The sequence below is a fragment of the Neofelis nebulosa genome, chromosome 2, assembly GCF_028018385.1.
Source record: "Neofelis nebulosa isolate mNeoNeb1 chromosome 2, mNeoNeb1.pri, whole genome shotgun sequence".
NCBI classification, from domain to species: Eukaryota; Metazoa; Chordata; class Mammalia; order Carnivora; family Felidae; genus Neofelis; species Neofelis nebulosa.
This window is the reverse complement of record NC_080783.1, coordinates 195,959,728-195,985,322: the sequence shown is the minus strand read 5'-3', so window position 1 is coordinate 195,985,322 and position 25,595 is coordinate 195,959,728. Positions and strand designations below refer to the sequence as shown.

The 25,595-nt window shown below is 41.7% G+C and overlaps 1 long non-coding RNA gene across 1 annotated transcript; it reads left to right on the top strand.

Moving 5' to 3' along the window:
• The first annotated feature begins 19,898 nt into the window (after nucleotides 1-19,898).
• LOC131493572 (uncharacterized) lies at nucleotides 19,899-22,573 on the top strand. The gene is made up of 2 exons (XR_009252756.1): nucleotides 19,899-20,056; nucleotides 22,016-22,573. It is a non-coding gene; the product is annotated as an uncharacterized LOC131493572 (long non-coding RNA).
• The last annotated feature ends 3,022 nt before the right edge of the window (nucleotides 22,574-25,595 follow it).

The window sequence follows — 25,595 nt, the reverse complement described above, 5'->3', positions numbered from 1 at the left end:
TAAGTCTTGGATTCATCCTCTATAAAACATGAATAATCCTACTCCCCAGGGTTGTTGTGACAATAAAGTTTGATGTTGTATGTGAAAGCACTTCATAAACTACAACCAGAGCCTGAGGGATCACTGCCTAGCTGCTCCCGCAGGCATAGCACTTAGCACTTATCCCTCTCCATCACTTCCTTGCACTCCATGCCCTCTGCCCGACATCTCTCAAACTCACCGCAGCTTCACCCTCCAACTCTCCATTAGATCACAGACTGGAGAAAATGCCCTCATTTGGAAAATGTGTAACCTGTTTGCTGTCCCCAGCTTGATTGCAAACTGCTAAAATGGGCCACAGGTGTCCAAGTCAAAGCCTTTACCTCCTCCAAGCAGCCTTGTGATCCTTTCTGATCTTTTCCTCTCCAGTTGAAAGAACCTGGGGCATACCATTTTAACATATTGCAAAACGTTGCAGAGTGAGACAGCAGTGATGGAGGGATCAGACCCCAGGTCCAGCCTCAGATGACTGAACCCAGAGGAAATTGATGAAGACTGTGTTCCTTTGCTTGCTGGGAGGCACCAGCTGGGAGGCACAGCCTTTGCGGATCTGGTGTGCACAGCAGTTTCCCAGGCCACAAGGCCTTCTGGAAGGACTACTGAGAGCACTCTTGCTAAAAGAAGGATCTAAATTCAGCTACACAACCCTGGGGCTGGGAGATAAGGAAACTTGTGGCCCATCTGTCAGGATCTTTCGCTGAATGGCCTTGTTGTTTGGGCATCATTGAAACTGTGCCCGGGAGGCTCGGTCATAAAACACCAGGCTCTACAAACACAGGCTGGAGAGGCAACCTTGGTCTGTTTAGCCAAGATCACTCACTGAGATGCAGAAGCACAGAGGTGCAGAACACACACACTCATTCACACCATCACGCACACACACGAGTTCACACTCGGGTGTGTATGGTCACACAAACTGCTTTCTCTCCCAGATGCACATGCCTTTACTCCACTATTCACACATGACACACTCACCTGATTTTGTGAAAACATGCTCAGGGCACACTCATACACATGCACAGACGCACCCATGCACACACTCACACTCTGAAACCATGACCCCCTTACTGGTTCATATAACCCTCACCACATTTCCCAATATGGCACACAAGGACTCATGAAATTCACACCTGAAGGTGGCCACACCTTCAGATATACTCCAACATGCACAGTCAAGCAGGCATCACACACATCTACATACACACACACACACGCACACACGGGGAGTTCTACATTTGAAGGCTAAGGGCTCTTCTGTGCATATTCCAGTCTTCATTTCTTTGCTGAATTATGCTTTCACTCAAAATTTTGGTTCAAAATGGGTCCCCACTGAGCATGTTATCTGAGGGTTCCCAGCCATATGCTTACTACAAAAATTCTGCCCATGTGTCAGATTCTGGCATGAATGAAATACAGCCCACACATGTGTATACATTGCAACAAGAGCCAGAATGTAGTTCTCACTGTAGGGTGGATGGGAACCTCAGGGGGAGCCCTGGCACCTAGCCATGAAGGGCATTCTGGTTGGGCATACCTTCCAGATAGCTCTCTGGAGGCTGGCCTCCGTGCTTATTTTGTGGCTTAAAACAGTACATTTATCCCTCACGCTTCTGGAGGTCTGAGGTATGAACTGAGATTTCCCTGACTAAAAGTAAGGTGTGGGCAGGGCCAGCTCCTGTGGAGGCTCCAGGGCAGAATCCATTCCTTTCTTCCCCCAGCTGCCAGAGGCTGCTGGCATTCCTTGCCTCACAGCCACATCACCCCAATCTCTGTTTCTGTCTTCACATTACCTTCTCCTCTTTTTGATCTTCCTGCCTTCTTCATATAAGGATATTTGTGATTAATTTGGGCCCACCCAGATAATCCTCCTGCCCCTCACATCAATATCCTTAAAAGCCCATCTTGCCATAAAAGGCAACATATTCACAAATTCTGGGGATTGGAACATCTTTGGGGAGGAGGAACGGGCAGTATTCAGTCTACCACAGTACTCAATAAACATTCATCATTGTTATAAAACCCTCCCAGCTACCTTGCCCAAAGTCACACAGACAGTAGGTGCCAAGGTGGTACCTTGGTGGTAACACTGAGCCACCCAGGTACCCCCATGCTTTACATATTCTATAAGTCACCAACTATGAAGCAGGTTATACTCATCCCATTATACAGATGGTGAAACTGAGGCTTAAAGAGTCTCATCCCCCTTCCCTCCCTGTTCCAGGTACACCTGCTCATCCTAGCAGCTACTTTAGGCTTCTAATTGGAGGACACTTGGGACAAGTCTCCTCAGCTTCCTTCCCGTGTACCAGGCTCTCTGTGTGCTGCATTTTTTATTGGGATTCTTTCAGGGCTGAAGGGAGGCTGGGGTGTGTGTGCTTGGTGGGGGGCAGTGAGGAGGGTTTGAAGGTATTCCTGAGTCTATAGCCATTTATCAACCACCTTCAAAGAGCTGTCTCCCCTTTTGCTGCTTATTATTATGATTATTTTCCAGGCTGCATTGCCCACAATGGTTATTGCTTCCAACTCCAGAGGGCCACATCAGCCACCACTGACTTTTATTCCTGCAAATAAAAATGTAAGCTCCACAACAAGGAAACTGCAGGCGAAAGAGACAAAGCCCATAAACTCGAATTTTAAATGTGCAAAGATGATGCCAGTGATTCTCTGGGTGTTGTCTCCCACATTCCCTCTGCACCCATTGCACAGGACACGACTCTCCTCCAGAAAGTCCCTCCGAGCTCAGAAGGGCCTTGAGGAGGTAAGTGGTGGGGTGACAAACGGGGAAGAATTAGAATGAGCTTCCAGTAGTTTGTGTGGCCCCTCCCGCAACCAATATATGCAGACTTTGGTAAACCTCCTCCTGGTACAGAAAATAAAAAGGGGGGGGATATAAAATCCATTATGCTCTTTGGATATTATGTCTTAGAGTGTTTTCTGTGTGTATCGACACTGTCAACGAATCTCCTTTTTATTGGCCTCAGTGGGGAGTCTGGTCCCTCCATGAAGTTGACTGAGCTCCCCCACTGGAGGTCTGGAGACTGGGAGCAGCTGTGGGGCTGGGTTGGGGACTGAAGCAGAATTGTCTTGCAGGCAGGGGGCACCTCCCTGAACACCCTTCCTACAGAGCCTCCCTCTCTCAGCATGCCTTATTCCCCATTCTACTCCTCCCACTACCCAAGTGTATTCCCATAGCATTCACCACTGTGAAGGTGTCTTTACTTGCTAATTCCCCTCTCTTCTGCTAAAACATAAGCTCCGTTAGGTCAGAGACTTTGTGTGACCCATTTACCTTGATGTTCCCAGCACACAGTAGGCACTATATAAGTGCTGTTGCTGTTGTTACACACACCTTGTCACTAGCTCCTAGAACACTGCCCAGCCAATAGTATGTCCTGAATAAATACTATGAAGATAATTGAACAGAGAAGAAAGTCCCCCTGAGGTTTGGTGGAGGATGTGGTTGAGCACAGGCATCTCCCCAAGGCCAAGGAATAAACCAAATCACCTAGGAAAGAGTGACTCACTGACTCCACCCCCTCAGCTGGAGAGGACCCAGGCATCTTTCAAAATCTCATCCCTGAGCCAGAGAGCCCCAATGATTTAGAAATTGGAAGGACTTGTAAGTATCAGGGAGTTAAAGTTCCCACCCAGCCTGATACCCCTCCAGTGTGTCCAGTGTGTCCTGAATCATGTCTCCTCTTGTATGTTTCCAGGATGGGGGTTCTTTCTCACACAGAACAACCCAGTCTTCTATTCAAGACCTTCATTCCACTGCTGGAGCCTGGGCTAGCCCTGGGGACACAGAGATGAAATTGGCCACACTGTCATTCCTGTCATTGCTCTGAGACCCACCGTTATCCCACGATTGGAGCAATGAAAATGGATAACTCCCTAGAAGCAGCCTCTCAAGCTCAAAGGTGTTTCTTCTGTCCAAGTAAAACATTTCCAGTTCCTACTTTTTTTTCCTTCATGACCCCATATGAAGTCTCTTGCTATCCTCGTTATGACCTTTAACACGTACTAATTTTTCATTGCTCCTTTAGAAATATGCTGCCCCAAGATGAGAATATTACTATCAGTGGGGTCTGTCTACAGAGCAGGAATATCATCTCTCTTTCCCTGTTCACTAGACTTGTATTAATGTAGCTCTGAAACTAACTAGAATTACCAAAGGGGAGTGGCAACATGAAGAAGAGCAAAGGGCAGCAGTTGAGGAAAACCCTGTCATTGGGAGATGGGCTAACAAGGAAGGGTCAGAGAAGGAGTAGTCAGAGAGGTGGGTAGAGAGCAGGAGAGCACACTTTCGCACATATAAGAGGGATGGGAGAACATCCCAAAGCTGCAGTCGGATAATAACTATACAGGTCCTACAGGAGACCAAGCAAATGAGACAGGGGACCGTGGACTTCACCTAATGATCCAGCTTGTCACAACCATCAAGGAAGATTTTCCATGAGGTGGAAGGACCAGAAGAGAGACCTCAAGGTGCAGAGGAGAAAATTAGGAGTGGAGAAACCAAGGCAGGGAGAATAGACAACACTTTCAAGATCCAAGGGCTTGGACTTTGTTGCTGGGAGATGGGGTGGGCACTATGATGAACATCATGGTTTGTATGTCCAGCCACTGCTTTCTTCTAGAAACCACATGCCCACTTCTTTTGGAGTCATATCCCTCCCCCAACCTCAACCATTTAGTTTTACTGGGACCTGGATCCAGAAGAGGCCATGAGTCAGTGGGAAGCCAATCAGAGCCCTTCCTTGATATTTCAAATTAGAATCAAGGAAATAGAGTATTTTCCTCTCTGGTGATGAAAGCTGGGATTTGTGAGTCCAGGAGTAGCCCCAGCCTGGTGGAGAAAGCCCATGTGGGAGAATTCAGCTGACATTCTGAGAAACAGAAGTCCTGCCCTGACAGCATTTGAGTTTGTGACACTCAACTCTGCCCCCGCCTGGCCTGAGATTTGGAAACGTGAGTCAATAGAACCTCCTGGAGCATACACTAAATCAGATTGGGTTTCTGTTACTTTCCACCTAAAGAATTCTAATATCAGAACTGTAGGCCAAAGGGTGAACTCACAGTGAGTCTGGGACCCAAGATGGTTGATGCTAAAGCCACTCACAAGTAGAGCCAGAGCAGCCCTCAGGGACCTCTTGTCCATCTTGAACCTGACGTCCCCAGTCTGGCACCCAGAGTGATTGCATCCAGCATTGGCCGCTGCTATGATAACAGAGCTGGGCTGGCTGCCTTATGGAGACGGTTATTTATTTGCTTCATAAGCAGGAGGGCCCGAGGCATATCGTGGCAGGGCCCAAGCTTGCCTTCCTTTCTTATTTCATATTATATTTCACCCTGGCAAGAGTGATTCTTCTTGGCTGGGAAATTGATTTTAAATCACCCTTCTTGCTGTTGACAGCCTTGAGCAACCCTCCCTTCCTGGGGCCTTTGCCCTCTCTTCCCTCCCTGCAAAGCTCTTCTACTCACACCTTCCAGCACGCCAGCTAGACAGACAGACAAACAGACACATACACATACACACAGCTCTTCTCTACGTTGGGGATTTTATCTTTTGCCAGTTCCATTTATTGATGAATTTTTATAACCAGGTCCATCTGTGGCTTCAAAACCAGTCTGTGGTGGGACCCTGGGAGAGGAAGCCGGCTGGAGGAAATGCAGGCATGAATTCTTGGCACCTGCCTGGGGGGAGCCAGCTGGCACCGGACAAGAGGAGGCTGACCAGTTGTTCCAGAAGGAACTTAGTGCAAAGATGGAGACTTTGATGCCTAGCCCATGAGTCTAGAAACCAGTAGCCTCAGCTGAGACACCATGCACCTAGTGGGGCCTTCCTGCCTTCTTCTGTGTTTTATTGCTCATTGAGCATTAGCCATCCCAGCACCTGGCTGTAGGAGAGAGGTCTTGGAAGTGGGTTCACATTTCCCCCTCCCAGCGCTGCCACTTATTAGCCATATGAGATTGTCTGATGGGGATCTGCCAACCTTTTCTTAAAGGACCAGATGGTAAATATTTAGGCTTTGCAGACCATGTCTTCCCCACTACTCAGTTCTGCCACTGTAGAACCAGAGCAGTCAGAAACAATATGTAAATGAATGGGCATGGCTTTGTCCCAGTATAACTATTTACAAGAACAGGTGGCTCTCTCTCAAGGCATAATTGGCCCCTCCCTACCTTAGTCCTTGCAGTTCAGGGGCAACTCCTACCATCCTGATAACAGCTGCTAGGGACCAGCCCAGCTTCTCAAAGAAAAATTGCAAAATTGTGAGAAAGCAGAACTGCCTGCCAGTCACTTAATGCATGTGGTACAGCCAAGGGTCAAGAATGTGGGCTAGGTTCAAGCCTGCCTTTGTCACTTACAAGCTCTGTAATCTTGGGAAAGTTATTTAACTTCTCTGTGCCTTGACATCATCATCTGTAGAAGAACATGCTAAATAGAAGGTAGGTATAAGGATTTGAATGGTCAGCTCATGTGCTAGAATGTCTGTGCTGGACTAGCAGAGATGAGCATCGTTATTCAGGAGTCTGGTGAGATTGCAAGGTGAGTAATGGAAGTAGGCTTCCATGTGCTGGCAGAGGAAGGCCTCTAAATTCAGCCTTAGGAGGGCTTCCCAGAGGAGGTGATGCTGAAGCTGAGGTTCTGACAACAAATAGGAGTGCTCCAGGGGAAGAAGATGGAAACATGTTCAAGCATCTTACTGAAGGCAAGAAAAAGCAAGTTTTTTGTAAGGATTCACAAGGAGCTTTGATATTCCCAGGGTTTGGTGCAAAGAGACCAGGGAGAGAGCAGGCTGGATTGATAAGCAGGGGCCAGATCATACAAGACTCTGTGCATTACGCAGTAGAATGTGGATTTTATCTTCATGAGAATGAGGGCCCTGGAAAGTTTTATTTTTTAACAAATGTTTATTTTTGAGAGAGAGTGTGAGCAGAGGAGGGGCAGAGAGAGAGGGGGGCAGGTGATCTGAAGTGGGCTCTGTGCTTACAGCAGCAAGCCTGATGCAGGGCTGGAAGCCATGAACTGTGAAATCATGACCTGAGCTGAAGTCATACACTCAACCGACTGAGCCAACCAGGCACCCTTGGAAAGGCTTTAATTGGAGGAGATGTGTACCAAGATGTGTGCTTACTCTGGCATCTGTCTATAGGATGGATTCGAGAGGGTAAAAGTGGAGCCAGGGGGACAACTAGGAAGCCGTTGCATGAAGTAGGACAGGGAAAAGCTGACTGTTCCAAGGCAGGGGCCCTGGGAGGAGAGGAGAGGCACACAGTGGAGAAGTTAAAGAGACAGAAGCATCAAGATATGCAATCCTACTGAACGAAGGGAATGGGAAAGAGGGAAGAGCCAAAAACAACTCCTAGGTTTTAGCCCAACTGAAATCACAAGGCGCAGAATTAGCTGACATCCGCACTTTCCTTTATAGGTCTGAGAGCTTTATCACAGACTAATTTGGGGCTGGAACCCAAAAACCACCATGCAAGTGTCTCTTCAAGATCCTTGGGCAAGTCTTTTGGACATATACCCAGAAGTGGGATTTGCTGGATCATATGGTAGTTCTATTTTTAATTTTTTGAGGAATTTCCTTATGGTTTTCCACAGCTACCGAACCATTTTGCATTCCCACCAACAGTGCACAAGAGTTCTGATTTCCCCCACAACCTCGCCAACACTTGTCATATTTTAATTGTTGTATTTTAATTGTTTACATTTTTTAAATAATAGCCATCCTAACAAAGTCAATGTGGTATCTCATTGTGGTTTTAATTTACATTTCTATGATCTCATATGCCTACTGGTCATTTGTAGGTCTTCTCTGTACTCCCATGCTCACTGCGGCATTATGCATACTGGCCAAGATGTAGAAGCATCCCAAATGTCCATCCACAGATGAATGGATCAAGAAAATGTGGTAAATGTGGTATGCACATGTAATGCAATATTACTTAGCCTTTAAAAAAAAAGGAAATCCCATCATTTGTGACAACATGGATTGACCTGGAAGATGTTATGCTAAGTGGCATAAATCAATTAGAGAAGGACAAATATTACATGATTCCATTTGTATAAGGAATCTAAAGTAGTCAACTTACAGAAGCAGAAAATAGGTCAATAGTTGCCAAAGGATGGGTGGGGAGTGGGGGAGTGGGAGAGTGGGGGAGGGAGAAAGGGAAGTTGTTCTGTGAATATAAAGTTTCATTTATACAAGATAAACAAGTCCTAGAGAGCTGCTCTACAACATAATGTCTATAGTTAACTCTACGGTGCCATGCACTTAACAAGTGAAGAGGGTAGACCTTACGGTGAGTGTTCTTACCACACACACACACACACACACACAAAAGCAAAGGGGCACAAGGAAACTTCTGGAGGTGATGGGTATGTTTATTACCTTGATTGTGGTTATGGTATCACAGGCATATATATACTGAAACTTATCAAATTACATTAAATACATGCAGTTTTGTGTGTGTATCAATTATACCTCAATAAAGCTAGAAAGAATTATCATGCAATCTTAACCTGTGGCAGGAAAGAGCCTGTCAGAGGTCATTTCACCCACCCCCCTGCCTCTGGACCTGTCTGCGTTTAACCCTCTAAATAGTCAGCCATGGGTGCCAGGAAGGACAAATGCTCTGTACAGTGCACAGGAGGGAAGCTGCCCAATGTGGAGGTGAAAGTTTCCAGGCTCTGGAGAGTCAGAGCTTTTAGCTGTTAAGTAGACTGGACCCTTTCTTCCATTCTCTTTTTAAAATTTGCCAGCAGGATCAGTTTCCTGGCTGTAGAGGAGGGAGGGTCTGGCAGATAGCCACCCAACCACATCACAGCTAAAGCTCCATGGCCCCAGCCACGACAGGTGCAATTTATCTGCAGCCAAGGGAAAGAGGCAAAGAAATGCCATTTCTTCCCTTCCTTGCTGTTTGGGGCCATTCATCACCTTCGTTATTTTTATAGCAGTGTGGTGTGCTCAGCTCTCTCCACCAGCCCTCCTCCCCAGGAAATGTGAGCAGATGAGGAATTTGGAACCCATGTTATCAAGGAAGGCATCAAAGCACAGAGGGGTGATTAAGGATGGAATGTCACATTTCCACCCCTCTGCCCTCCTTACTTCTTATTTTAACTCCCTTCCATGTCCCAAAATTCCCCAGATCGGACCTGAGACTTTATCTGAGTTGTGCAACAGAATGGAAGACTTGCTTTGAAACACCTGGACTTGGAAAAGGGAGATCATTGTAATGCTCGTTCCAGTGATCTCTGATTTAAGCCAGCAGAGTGAACAAAATAGTGACTCAATGAGAAAGTCAGTGTGAGGCCTGTAGGATTTAAATAGTGACTCAATGAGAAAGTCAGTGTGAGGCCTGTAGGATTTAATGCTTTGCTGAAAAGATGGAAAGGGGGAGAAAGAAAACAGAACCCACTCTCATGAGGATGAGAGTTTCTGTGTTGCTCAAATCAAAGCAGAAGCAAGAGCTTTAATTCATTGAGTTATGCTATTTGCCTTGCTATAGTGGGGAAGGTGTGTTGCAGAGTGGAGTTTGGGAATTATATTGAAACTCAATTTGAATCTTGACTTCTCCATTACCTCAATAATTTATAAACTGAGGATAGTTATATCCACTTCCTTGGGTTGTTGTGAAAAAATTTTTAATTAATGTATATATTTTATTCTCTAACTTTAAATCCAGTACCAGAATTATTTTTTTGCACCTCAAATTGTTCCAGCCTTCACCATTAGAGGCCCCATCAAGTTGGCTCCTGGTTTCTTTCAACAAGCCTCTAGATGTTCCAAACTCATCTTGTATGTACCATTCTTCACCACTGGAATCAACCAGTTCACTTAGAAATGTCAGTTCCTTGCAATGGAGAATGGTGCTTAGAGGCCATGAACTAAGTGCCACGTGTGCTCATTGTTATTGAGGTGTCACTGCTTCTAGGCCCTGTCATCAGACAGAGCTAGGAAATGTAGGTATGTGCACAAACCAATGCAAATATGCACATCTGTATTTCTGTATCTATGTATCATACAGGGTTGATAGCACTGGTTGATAGCACAGGTTGTAGCACTGTAAAGCGAGGTGAGAAATATAAAAGAATGTTTTATCTTATTACTGAAACTTTTCTGTTAGCTGAAAATTATAAGTTTTTTAAGTATAAGAATCTAGAATGTAATAGGTGTGCAATAACTGTAAATTCCCTTTCCATCCCTCCAATTCCTAAACTTGTTTGCTCTATCTACCTTGAAAATTTATAAATGGAATAGTAATATCTACCTCATAGAGTTGTTATAAAACACACTGGATGTGTTTCAGGATATGAACCTGAAAGGTGCCCTATAGCAGCAAATTGAGGAAAAGATCTACTCCTGACAAGCTGAAGTTTGAAAGCAGAGTCTCTTACCATATGAAAAGGGAGGTATAGTTTAGGTTCCCCTGGAAGTAGACCCTGAGATAGGGTTTAGGGTTCTAGTGCTAGTAATTTATGGCGGGGAGCATCAGAAACACTATGGGGGAGTGGGAAAGAAAGACAGCCAAAATGTATGTGATGATATGCCAGATCCTCCGGTGAAGGACTGCTACATAATCTCATGACAAAAACTCTAGGAAATTCTGTAAAACACATATCTCAAAATTATCCACACACACCCCAGCAAAGTAGCTGGGAGATTTTATATACAAATTTCCATCAATCAATAATTGAGGGCTGCTCCCAGGGGTTGTTGCTCCCCCAGCACACACAGAGAAGCCTCCTGTAGTTCTGGGGAAAGTCCCAAGCCCAGAGCTGCAGAGACTGTAGCTGGGTCTTAGCACTTTGCCCCAAACAGACATCAGTGGCCATGCCATACTCAAGTTCAGTCTGCTTGACCCCATTTCCTGACCTACTCCCGTTCTCCTGAATTTCCTTGAGAGGCCCATGCAATGGGAAGAGAATTATGGCATCTCCTGAGCTTGTGGTTTAGGAGGAGAAAATTTGTCAAGGAAGAGCCAGTTTCATCTAACCAAATATTCATTAATCTGTGACAAGGTAGCCAAGTCTACAAATTTCCTCAAAGTGATATTAAAATGTATTTATATAGAGAGCTAGATGGCATTTCTCTATATATGAATATGTAAATTTCTGGGTTTGTAAGTATCTGTGGTTGAGAATGAGAATGAGACATGGAATACAGAGCCATGAATTCATAAAATGTTTTAAAGGAGCTCTCTCCAACCTTTTGGTGTGTTATGTTATTAAGGTACAGTAGACTTGCAAAGTATGTTGTAAATCTAAAAGTTTAATGCATCATTTGCAGTTTTCCACTGAGTTTGCTCTAAGAAAGGGCAATGAGGAGAAAGGGATGTCATCTCAACCTTTCGCCTTGAGAAGAGCTGCATGGTTGGTTTCCCCAGCCAGAGCTGGCATCCTACCCCACATCCTGAGGATCCAGAGATTCTTGCATGAATAGGGTAGGGTCACCATGGGTAGGGTCACCATGTAAAGATGCAGGTTGTGCCCAGCACAAATGCACGCAGCCTAGGGGTGATGGAGCACTGGAACCTCACCCATGCTCCCTCCACCAAGACAAGGACCCAATGTAGGACTGTGACTGCCTGGGAGAAAGGGTATCTTTTCTTAATTTGCACAAAAACACCACATGGGTCAATAGCATTCTTATAAGCACCCAAGACAAGGAGCTATGCAAGACCAGGACACAGAGGGGAAAGACTTCTCCAGAGTGTATTCATTTGCTAGGACTTCCATAACAAAGCATCACAGACAGGGTGGCTTCAGCCATTGCAGTTCTAGAGGCTAGAAGTCTGAGTTCAAGGTGATCAGCAGATCAAGGTCATTGGCTTGCTGATGGCTGCCTTCTTTCTATGTCCTCACTCACTTCTCTCTGTTGTCCCTTTGTGTGTGCCTGTGTCCTAATCACCTCTTCTTATAAGGACACCGGTCTTATTGGATTAGAGCCCACTATAATGACCTCATTTTAATGTAATTGCCTCTTCAAAGACCCTATCTCCAAACACAGTCACATTCTCAGGTACTGAGGGTTAGGACTTCAACATATGAATTTTGGGGAGGACACAATTCAGCCCATAACACAGAGCAACACATAAAGTCATTGATGATGCCAGAAATAGAGCTTGATATTTTCTGACTTCCCATCTATAAAATTCTGTAGCTTATTCCAAAGTCATCGTGTCCCTGTCAACCCTTGTTTCTGACAGAGGTGTAAATGGAATTGCAGACGCTAAGTAAAAAAGCAGTTCTGCCTCACTGTTGTTCCTGCTTAGCGAGTCATGTCACCATCCTCAAATGGAGCCAGGATCTCCTGTGACACCCACATAATACCCACCTCCACTGGTTCCCTTAGTAGAAGGGAGTGTCATACCAGAACCAAGAGCTCACAGATGCCAGTTAGACCCTCACTGGGCAGCCACCTCCCACCTAATCTATACAGAGAATGGGCTTACATAAACCCAGTTTCCAGACACATTTGGGTCATTTCCGCATGATTAAGAGTTCACTATAGTGAAGCCCCTTCCATGTCAAACTTCTGCAGAGAAGAGGCTGTGCTCATCTCCACTGAGGGCTCTAAATGATCTATGTAAATGGTGCCTCCTAAAGTAGCGCAGTGCACAACAAGAATAAGTGTATGGGGCAGCCCTGTTGCCCTAATCCACACTCCTTACTCCAGAAGCTTGTCTGTCTGTTCCCTCCTTTTACCCTCCTCTTCACACCTTTCCTCTTCCCAGTCCTTAGCTATATTAAAACCACTTCTCCTTTACAGCCAGTCTCCCAGTCTTCCCCCAGTGTCTGCTGCCTCCTGGTATTCACACCTTGTATAATCACCTCCCACACTGTACAGAGTGATAGAACACTGTAAAAATAATGGTACGTGACTTCCAAGATCAGGTTGCAAAGACATTGTGGCTTCTGTCTTTGTCAGTTCTTCTCTCTCTCTTAAATCTCTTGTTCTGGAGGAAGCCATGTCATGAGAAACCCTATAATAAGATCCATCTAGCAAGGAACCGAAGCTTCCTTCCTTCCACTCACATGTGAGCGAGCTCGGGAACAGACCCTCCAGACACAGGCATTCTTCAGGTGACTGTAGCCCTGGCTGACCCACATCTAAGCTACTCCTGGATTTCTTCCCCAGAAACTATGAGATAATAAATTTTTGTTGTTTTAAGTCAATAAGTTTTGGGTCACTTGTTATATAGCAGCAGAAAACTAATGCAGGCAAACTACATGTTGGGTTAAATCAGGTCAACTCCTCACAGAATCACCTCCATGTGCTATGCATAGATGTTCTGCCCCAACTTATATCAGAGATAGTTACAAGAAACAGTCATGTAAAATGTGCCACCAATTTTGCTGCACACTTGCTATTAAGCATACTGCTTACTGCTTCATTAACTTTGTGTTTCTCTTTGTAAGGGGCCATATGAGAAAAACTTTAAAAGTTTAGTACAAGATTTGCCTTTGTTCAAATATTCATTACCTCAATCCCTACAGTTGCAAGTTTGCTAGGGAAGCAAAAGTCTCCATTTATAATATTAGCCCTCCCTCCTTGGCATTTCTCCCACACTCACCCTAGGGTCTATTCCTTCCTATCCCATAGAAGCTTTGCTGCTCTACCTCTCACTGGTTGACAGATGATCAATACACTGGGAATACAATGCAAACTGATTGCAAAGTATAATTGCAAATATTGCTGTGAAAGGGGGAAGAATTTCATAAAGTCCATGAAAGTGAAGTTGAAGAACTACTGACATCATGTGCAAAGGTTTGACAAATATGTATTTGGGAGCATTAGAGCAGTTAACAACTGAAGAGGGGAAAACAGCAAGGACGATGATACCATGAAGACTTTGAAAGAGATCAGTCTGAATATCAAAGGAATAAGAGAGGCTCTTGAGAAAATTGATAAAGTGCTCAAAGAGTTTTTGCAAAAATAACCCTTTTGATGATCGTGCTGCAAAAGTCAAACATGAATTTGAGAATGATATTTCATTCTATCATATACGTTTGTTGGGAAAATTCCACCGAAAAGGTCAGCCCATGCTTCACACTGTTCATTCAAAGAGCAGGTGGATAGTTGCGTGTGCAACTTCAGTTCTGTTAAGTGTACAATAAAATAAACTTATTTTAATACTTTTTGTTTCACTTTTCAAGACGCAGTCTAGCAAAGCTCCTTTATAAATATTCACTGTGAAATTTCTGTCCCGTCTTTAAGAGCAATTTAAACAAGTCTTTTTCTACTTTCAAGAATACCAAGGTATCAAAGGCCAATGTCAGCAGTAGGAAAAAAAGTAAACTTGCCCTGAATAACTGGCCTGTGACCCCCCTTTCTGATTATCTCAACTTTGCAACTCCCATACTTGACCTTTTGCCTGGACTTCCAGGAAGCTAATTACAATTCTGCTCACAATTCCAGTATGGGGTTTTTCCCCACACCACCAAGCAATTCTCAGATATTAGCTGGGTGTCCCACAGTTCAACTGAATTCTGACACTGTCTACCTGGAGATCACTCCAGATCCCTCAGGTTAAGGGCTCAGTCCTATATAACTGCCCCCTGCTTCAGATGCCAATTGAAAATCCAGGTTATCAACTTGTGCTTCTGACTGACCAGCTAAAGATTGGAGGTTCCAGTGGCCCCACCCCTGGGTTCAATTAATTTGCTACAATGGCTCACAGAACTCAGAGAAATACTTTACTTACTAGGTTATTATAAAAGAATATAACTAAGGAACAGCCAGAAGGAAGAGATGCCCAGGGCAAGATACATGGGAAGGGCTGTGGAGCTTCCATGTCCTCTCTGGGTGTGCCATTCTCCCAGCACCTCCACATGTTCACCAACTTGAAGTTCTACAAACCCCCACTTTTGGGGTTTTTTATTAAAGGCTCCAGTGCATAGGTAAGATTGCTTAAATCATTGGCCATTGGTGATTAATGCAACCTTTAGCACCTACACACTCCCCCAGAGGTCACTGGGGGTAGGACCAAGATTTCCAGCCTTCTAATTGCATGGTTGGTTTCCCAGAACCAGCCCCCATACTTAGATGCAGTCCCAAAGTCACCTCATTAACATAGTAAAGATCCTCTTTACTATGGGGGGGGGGGGGATCTGAGACCTCCCCAGCCTACATCAGCCTACCACAAACTACATTCTCTTCTATCAAGAGACGCTCAGTTTGGGAATGTACTTTTTCACTTCTCCCAAGCTCCACTTTTCCTTTTAACTACATAATTAGATTTTTTTAAATCTATGGCCTCTTTCTAATCAGCCTCCTGCCTTGGCATTTGCCCACAGAGCTTATAAGCAATACGAAGCACTGGGCTAGGTTAGGCCTTCACACAAATGCAATTGCACTTTTATTGCTGCCATAATTTTGAGTTGCTGAGTAATGAGATTGATTTCTCAAAGAAGTGAAAGGCAAATATGTGGCCACTCAGCAGCCAACTCTTATTTCTTTGTAATTTGGTTCTACCAAGGGCTAGGTTTTGTTTTTCCTCATTTCTGGTCATGGAAACCCCAACAGTTAAGAATTTCTGGGTAGCCTTCTACAAGCTACACGTAGCCCTGTTTATTCTTTTGAAATTTTACATGGAGGGGCAGGACTTCCTGAAAGGTGTATAAGGAGCTTGGCAGACTCCCTCTCCAGCAAAACCACTATTTAACTGGTGAAAATTATTTTTTTTAAATCAATTACCATCTCTAGAAATTGTCCTGAGGACATACAGCAAAGGGAGAAGTATTCTTTGAAGAAAATTTACTAAATTTCAGTAAGAATGATGACAGTCTTTGGCATTTTAGCCACAACTCCTTCCTTGTCCCCTACCCCATACCCCCATTATTATAGGAGCTCTACCCCAAATCAGTGTGGCCAAAAGGAAGACAGCTTCCTCTCCCATCAGCTCCCAGTCTGGAGCTACTGCTTCATCTTGGCAGGGGTAAGCTACCAGCCTTTCCCATCCCCCTCCCAGACTCAGGTTGCAGAAGTCCCCTTTGGTTGATGCTGCAGAGAGTACCAGTCTCCCTTCCCTCATTCTACCCTCACCCCTAGGGCTGAAGCTCCATTCTAGGCACAGTAGGCCAAGACTACTGGAATCTCAACTGCTCCATTTCATTTCTCTTGTAAGGAAGAGGATCCATGTTACTAGAGATAAGGGACATTTTATAACAAAAAAAAAATCTCAACTCATGAGAAAGATATAACAATTATGAATATACATGCATCTAATAACGGGGACCCAAAATACATGCAGCAAAAGCTGAGACAACTGAAGGAAAAAATAGACAATTCAACAATAATCTTTGGAGACCTCAATACTTTTCTTTCAATAATGGATAGAACAACTAGAAAGATGCTCAATTAAAAAAAAAAAGTAGGAGACCTTGACAACACTATAAACCAACTAGGCCTAAAAGACATTGATTGAACACACTACATAATGGAAATAGAATATACTTCTCACACACACGTGGAACATTCTCCAGCTATCATGCTGGACCACAGAATAAGCTTCCATAATGAATGAATAGCAGAAATCAATAACAGAAGAAAATTTGGGAACTTCACAAATATATGTAAATTAAACAACATATTCCTAAATAACTAATGGGACAAAGAAGAAATCACAAGGAAAACTATGAAATACTTTGAAAAGGAAAATGAACACACAAAATGCCAAAATGCATAGAATGTAGCTAAAGTAGCACTCAGAGGAAAATTGATAGCTGTAAACATATACTCAAAACTATAATAAAGTACTCAAATCAATAACCTAGTCTTCCACCTTAAGAAACTAGAAAAATAATGGGGCACCTGGGTGACTCAGTCAGTTAAGTGTCTAATTCTTGGTTTCATATCAAGTCATGATCTCATGGTTCATAGGTTCCAGCCCCATGTCAGGCTCCATGCTGGCAGCACAGAACCTGCTTGGGATTCTCTGTCTCCTTCTCTCTCTGCCCCTCTCCTGCTTGCACTCTCCCTCTCTCTCTCAAAAATGAATAAGTAAGCATTCAAAAAGAAAGAAAGAAACTAGAAAAATAAGAGTAAACTAACCCAAAGGAAGCTGAAGAAAGGGAATAATAAAGACTAAGTGTAAAAGGTAAAAGAGAATAGGAAAAAACATAGAGAAAATGAAAAAAAAAATGTTCTTTGAAAAGACTAACAAAATTGACAAAACTTTAGCTAGAGTGACCAAATGAAAAAAAGAGAAAACACAAAATACCAAAATACTATATGGGGCACCTGGGTGGCTCAGTAGGTTAAGTCTAACTCTTGATTTTGGCTCAGGTCATGATCTCACAGTTCGTGAGTTCAAGCCCCACATGGGGCTCTGCACTGACAGTGAAGAGTCTGCTTGGAATTTTCACTCCTGTCTGTCCACTTTCCCTGTCCCTCCCCTGCTCTCATGCTCTCTCTCTCTCTCAAAATAAACTTTAAAAAAGAAGAATATAAAGTACTAAAATACTAAAACCAGGATATCACTACTGATCTTATGGAAATAAAAATAATTATAAAGGAGACCTGTTAATAACTGTATGCCAACAAATCAGATAAATTAGAAGAAATGGGAAATTCCTGGAAAGATGAAAATTATCAGAATTGACCCAAGAAGAAATAGAAAATCTGTAACAAGTAAGAGACTGAATTAGTAATATTAAAACTCCCCAAAAGGAAAGCCCATGCCCAGATGGCTTCACTGTGAACTCTACCAAATACCCAAAAGAGAATCAACACCAAATTTTGAAATTTTCCAAAACCAGAAAAATAAAACTTACCAACTCATTTTACAAGGCCAGTATTATCCTGATACCAAAACAAAACAAAACAAAACAAAAACATCACATAAAGAAAAAAAACCCTACAGACCTCTTATGAATATACTTGCACAAATATTTAACAAAATACTAGCAAAATGATTCCAGCAACATATGAAAAGGATTATATACCATGACCAAGTGAAATTTATCCCAAGAATGTACATTGTTTTAATATCTGAAAATCATTTCATTTAATACACCATATTAATAGAATAAAGAACAAAAAATTATTTCAAAAGATGCAAGAAAAGCATTTGACGGAGTCCAATTTCCTTTCATAATAAAAACATTCAAGAAATTGTGGATAGAAAAAATAAAAGAAATTGTGGACAGAAGGAAACTTCTTCCACTTGATAAGCCACCTAAGAAAAACCCACAATTAGCACACATTTAATGGCGAACATCTGACTGCTTTTCTCCTAATATTAGGAATAAGACCAGGATGTCCTGTCTTGTTACTTCTATTCAATATTGCACTGGGGCTTCTAAGGTTTTAGTCAATATGATTAGGCAAGAAAAGGAAATAAAAGTCATCCACATTGAAAAGGAAGAAGTCAAACTGTCTCTATTTTGGATGACATGGCTTTGTATCTAGAAAATCCTAAGGAATCCACTAAAAAAACCTTTTAGAATTAATAAAGTTCAGCACTGCATGATCAATTTATCAAAATAAGTTGTATTTAGGTATACTGGCAATAAACAGTTTGAAAAATGAATTTAAGGAAACAATTCCCTTTAAAACAGCATGAAAAAAATAAAATAAGAATAAATTTAACAAAAGTTCAGGACTTACACATTGAAACTATAAAATATTGTTGAAATAAATTTAAAAAGATCTAAATAAATGGAAAGACATCCTATGTTAATGGACTGGAAGGCTTAATACTGTTAAGATGGCAATACTTGGCAAATCATCTACTGATTTAACAAAATTCCTATCAAAATCCCAACTTCCTTTTTTGAAGAAATGGAAAAGCTGATTTTCAAATTTATGAAGATGTCCAAGGGATTCAGAATAGCTAAAACAATCTTGAAAAAGAATAAATTTGGAAGAATTCACACTTCTCGATTTCACAACTTGCCACAAAATTACACTATAATCAAGTCAGTGTGGTGCTGGCATAAGGATAGCCATATAGCTCAATGGAATTGAATTGAGATACTAGAAATAAACCCTTATATTTATGGCCAATTGACTTTCAATAAAAGTGCCAAGACAATTCAATGGAAAAAGAACAATCTTTCAATAAATGGAGCTAGGACAACAGGATATCCACATGCATATAATGAATTTGAACCCCTACCTCAATTATACACAAAAATTACTTCAAACTGGATCATAGGCTTAAATATGAGTGCTAACTTATAAAACTCTTAGACTAAAACATAGGATAAAATCTGTGACTTTAAGTTAAATAATGGTTTCTAAATCCCATAACAAAAGTATAAGCAACAAAAGAATAAAAAGATAAATTGGACTATACCAATATTAAAAACTTTTGTGCTGCAAATGATACCACCAAGAAAGTGAAAACATAACTCACAGGATAAAGTAAACTATTTGCAAATCATATGCCTAGTAAGAGATGTGTATTCAGAATATTTTTTTCAAGGGAGGAGTTAAGATGGCAGAACAGCATGGAAGCTTTTTGTGTGTCTTGTGTCCATGAAATATAGCCAGACCAACACTAAACCATCCTACACACCTAGAAAACTGACTGGAGGATTAACACAACAATTGCACAACCTGAACCACAGAATTCAGCAGGTACCCGGCATGGAGACCTGAACTTGGGGAGGGAGAAGCTGTGAAAAGTAGGGAACTGCTTTTGCAGGCAGAGAGAGGATGGAGACTGGGGAAGGGGGGAGAATACGGGAAAAGCACCCCTCCCCAAAAGCAGCTGGAGAGAAAGTGGAAAATTGGAAACAGTGCACGGACTAAACTAAAAAGGGAGAAAGGAGAAAGGAGAGGGTTTAAATTCCATTGAGACTGGGGCACCTGGGTGGCTCAGTCGGTTAAGTGGCTGACTTCAGCTCAGGTCATGATCTCGTGGTCCATGAGTTCGAGCCCCGCGTCAGGCTCTGTGCTGACAGCTAAGAGCCTGGAGCCTGCTTCAGATTCTGTGTCTCCTTCTCTCTGACCCTCCCCTGTTCATGCTCTGTCTCTCTCTGTCTCAAAAATAAATAAACGTTAAAAAAAATTTTTTTTTAATTCCATTGAGACTGTAAACAAGGGGAGCACAAAGGCTGGACCTCCACAGCTCAATACCTGGTGGTGCTCTGGTGGGAAGGGTGAATCCCCAGGAACAGAGTGGAATCTGGGAGGTTCTTGGGCCACACGGGGAAAAGTGGTTCCACTGCTGGAAGGACATTTGGTACAGACTGTTGAATCCACCTGGTACCAGCAGACCCCGGAAGGCAGCCACATTCACTGGTGCTGGGGCAAGGTCATTAAGGGTGAAGCCTGATGCCAGATGTGTGTTGTGATTTTCCATAATCCCTGAAACGCTGCTGCTACACTGTCTCACGAACATTTTCTGGGGCAGGCTGGCACCTGGCCACAGTCTCAGGGTACAGGCAGCAGCAGGGTCCAGCGGGCATTCCTGGGTGCAGCCGACATTTGGCCATTGCTCATTTGGCCATTGCTCAGTGAGACCCTCCCACAAAGGGGCAGAACAGGTCAAAGCTGCAGTCCTTCAGAAGTAAGGGGCCGGGGAAAACAGCCACATCTGAGACAAAACTTGGCAGAGAGGTACTTCCTGGGGCCTGGTCACAGAGAGTGAAAAACCTGGGAGTGGACAAGAGCTGAAGACAGAGGATGGGTGCACAATTGCTGATCCAGGAAAACAGACTGGGTAGCTGGGTGGTGCCATTTTCACTGCTCCCGCGCATGTGCATACGCACCTACGAGCACCGCAACAATCCACCCCTGTAAGCTAGCAGCCCCATCTAGTGGAGAGCAGAGCTGTTACACTAAGCCCCATCCAACTGGGCCAACTTCGCTCTTCAAGAACACAAGTCTCACCACTGGCTTAATTTATGGACTATAAAGAGCTACATAGACTGACTTCTAGGGAAAAATGAAGCAATTTCAGTCCTACTTCAATCTGTTAGCAGGTTCATCTATTCAATATTCTTTCTCTTTTTTGTTGTTTTTTTCTTTTTCCTTTTTCTCTTTTACAATTCTTTTTTTGAATACAGAAAGAGACAAAATGCATTTTTATTTTTAATTTTTATCAAAAATATATTTCTTTAATTTTTATTACTGTAGTTTTTACTTTTGTGTAATTTTTTCAAATTCTACTTTACTTCCATCATTTTATTTTAGCCTACTACAGTGTATTCACTTTTTCAAAATTTAAACGATTTTTTTCTTTTTATCTTTTTTCTCTTTTTAGTTTCTTTTCTTTTTTCTTAAATACAGAAAATGAAAAAATTCATACTTATTTTAATTTTTATTAAAAACATTTTTCTTTAATTTTTTTCTACTATATTCTTTACTTTTGTGTATATTTTTTCAAATTCTAGTTTACCCCCATCATCTCATTTTAGTCTACTAAATGAATTTAGTCTACTAAATGAATTGAGAATTTTTCAAATTCTCAAACGATTTCCTTTATTTTTCTAACCCCCATTTTTTTCTAATCTGTCAAACAACTTTCAACACCCAGACCAAAACACACCTAGAAATAGCATCATCTATTCTATTTGTGTGTGTGTGTGTTTAATTTTTAATTTTAATATTTTTTAATTTTAATTCTTTTAGTTTCAATTTTTCTACCTCATTAATTCCTTTTCTCCCTTCAAAATGATAAAATGAAGGAATTCACCCCAAAAGAAAGAGCATGAAGAAACGACAGCCAGGGATTTAACCAACATAGATACAAGCAAGATGTCTGAACCAGAATTTAGAATCACGATAATAAGAATACTAGCTGGAGTCGAAAATAGATTAGAATCCCTTTCTGCAGAGATGAAAGAAGTAAAAAATAGCCAGAATGAAATTAAAAATGCTATAACTGAGGTGCAATCATGGATGGATGCAGCGGTGGCAAGGATGGATGAGGCAGAACAGAGAATCAGCGATATAGAGGACAAACTTATAGAGAATAATGAAGCAGAAAAAAAAGGGAGATTAAGGCAAAAGAGCACAATTTAAGAATTAGAGAAATCAGTGACTCATTAAAAAGGAACAACATCAGAATCATAGGGGTCCCAAAAGAGGAAGAGGGAGAAATAGGGGTAGAAGGGTTATGTGAGCAAATCATAGCAGAAAATTTTCCTAACCTGGGGAAAGACACAGACATCAAAATCCAGGAAGCACAGAGGACCCCCATTAGATTCAACAAAAACAGACCATCAACAAGACATATCATAGTGAAATTCACAAAATACTCAGGCAAGGAGAGAATCATGAAAGCAGCAAGGTAAAAAAAAGTCCCTAACCTAAAAGGGAAGACAGATCAGGTTTGCAGCAGACCTATCCACAGAAACATGGCAGGCCAGAAAGGAGTGGCAGGATATATTCAATGTGCTGAATCAGAAAAATATGCAGCCAAGAATTCTTTATCCAGCAAGGCTGTCATTCAAAATAGAAGGAGAGATAAAAAGTTTCCCAGACAAACAAAAATTAAAGGAGTTTGTGACCACTAAACCAGCCCTGCAAGAAATTTTAAGGGGGACTTTCTGAGGGGAAAAAAGATGAAAAAGTATATATATAACAAAAGATTAGAAAGCACCAGAGAACACCACCAGAAACTCCAACTCTACAAGCATCATAATGGCAATAAATTCATATCTTTCAGTACTCACTCTAAACGTCAGTAGACTCAATGCTCCAATCAAAAGACATAGGATAACAGAATGGATAAGAAAACAAGATCCATCTATATGCTGTTTACAAGAGACCCACTTTAGACCTAAAGACACCTTCAGATTGAAAATAAGGGAATGGAGAACCATCTATCATGCTAATGGTCAACAAAAGAAATCCAGAGTAGTCATACTTATATCAGACAATATAGACTTTAAAATAAAGACTGTAACAAGAGATGAAGAAGGGCATTATAGCATAATTAAGGGGTCTATCTGACAGGAAGACCTAACAATTGTAAATACTTCTGCGCCAAATGTGGCAGAACCCAAATATATAAATCAATTAATCACAAACATAAAGAAACTCATCGATAGTAATACCATAATAGTAAAAGACATCAACACCCCACTCACAGCAATGGACAGATCATCTAATTAAAAAAATCAATAAGGAAACAATGGCTTTGAATGACACACTGGACCAGATGGACTTAACAGATATATTCAGAACATGCCATCCTAAAGCAGCAGAATACACATTCTTCTCCAGTGCACATGGAACGTTCTCCAGAATAGACCATATACTGGGACACAAATCAGCTCTAAGTAAGTACAAAAAGATCAAGATCATACCGTGCATATTTTGAGACCACAACACTATGAAACTAGAAATCAACCACAAGAAAAAATTTGGAAAGGTAGCAAATACTTGGAGACTGAAGAACATCCTACTAAAGAATGAATGGGCTAACCAAGCAGTTAAAGAGGAAATTAAAAAGTATATGGAAGTCAATGAAAATGATAACACCACAACCCAAAACTTGTGGGACACAGGAAAGGCGGTCATAAGAGGAAAGTGTATATCAATCCAGGCCTTCCTAAAGAAGGAGGAAAGATCCCAGATACAAAATCTAGCTTACGCCTTAAGGAGCTGGAAGAACAGCAAATAAAACCCAAAACCAGCAAGAGACAGGAAATAATAAAGTTTAGAGCAGAAATTAATGCTATCAAAACCAAAAAAAACAGTAGAACAGATCAATGAAACCAGAAGCTGGTACTTTAAAAGAATTAACAAAATTGATAAACCACTAGCCAGTTTGATCAAGAAGAAAAAGGAAAGAACCCAAATAAATAAAATCAAGAATGAAAATGGAGAGATCACAACCAACACAACAGAAATAAAAACAATAATAAGAGTTTATTATGAGCAATTATATGCCAATAAAATGGGCAATCTGGGAGAAATGGACAAATTCCTAGAAACATATACACTACCAAAACTGAAACAGGAAGAAATAGAAAATTTGAACAGACCCATAACCAGTAAGGAAATCCAATTAGTAATAAAAATCTGCCAAAAAACAAAGAGTCCAGGGCCAGATGGCTTTCCAGGGGAATTCTACCAAACATTTAAGGAAAACTTAACACCTATTTTCTTGAAGCTGTTCCAAAAAATAGAAATGGAAGGAAAACTTCCAAACTCTTTCTATGAAGCCAGCATTACCTTGATTCCAAAACCAGAGACCCCACTAAAAAGGAGAACTATAGACCAATTTCCCTGATGAACATGGATGCAAAAATCCTCAACAAGATATTAGCCAACCAGATTCAATAATACATTAAAAAAATTATTCACCACAACCAAGTGGGATTTATACCTGGGATGCAGGGCTGGTTCAATATCCACAAAACAATTAACGTGATTCATCACATCAATAAAAGAAAGGACAAGAACTATATGATCCTCTCAATAGATGCAAAAAAAAAGGATTTCACAAAATACAGCATCGTTTCTTGGTAAAAACCCTCAAGAAAGTAGGGATAGAAGGATCATACCTTGAGATCGTAAAAACCATATATGAACAACCCAAAGCTAATATCATCCTCAATGGGGAAAAACTGAGAACTTTCCCCCTAAGGTCAGGAACAAGACAGGGATGTCCACTCTTGCCACTGTTATTCAACATAGTATTGGAAGTCTTAGCCTCTGCAATCAGACAACACAAAGAAATAAAAGGCATCCAAATCGGCCAGGAGGAGGTCAAACTTTCACTTTTCGCAGATGACATGATACTCTATATGGAAAACCCAAAAGATTCCACCAAAAAACTGCTAGAATTGATTCATGAATTTAGCAAAGTTGCAGGATATAAAATCAATGCACAGAAATCAGTTGCATTCCTATACACCAACAATGAAGTGACAGAAAGAGAAATCAAGGAATCGATCCCATTTACAGTTGCACCAAAAACCATAAAATACCTAGGAATAAATCTAACCAAAGAGGTGAAAAATCTACACACTGAAAATGATAGAAAGCTTATGAAAGAAATTGAAGAAGACACAAAAAAAATGGAAAAAGATTCCATGCTCCTGGATAGGAAGAACACATATTGTTAAAATGTAGATACTACCCAAAGCAATCTACATATTCAATGCAATCCCTATCAAAATAACACCAGCATTCTTCACAGAGCTAGACCAAATGATCCTAAAATTTGTATGGAACCAGAAAAGACCCCGAGTAGCCAAAGCAATCTTGAAAAAGAAAACCAAAGCAGGAGGCATCACAATCCCAGACTTCAAGCTATACTACAAAGCTGTAATCATCAAGACAGTATGGTACTGGCACAGGAACAGACACTCAGATCAATGGAACAGAATAGAGAACCCAGAAATGGACCCACAAACGTATGGCCAACTAATCTTTGACAAAGCAGGAAAGAATATCCAATGGAATAAAGACAGTCTCTTCAGCAAGTGGTGCTGGGAAAACTGGACAGTGACATGCAGAAGAATGAACCTGGACCACTTTCTTAAACCATACACAAAAATAAACTCAAAATGGATGAAAGACCTAAATGTAAGACGGGAAGCCATCAAAATCCTCGAAGAGAGAGCAGGCAAAAACCTC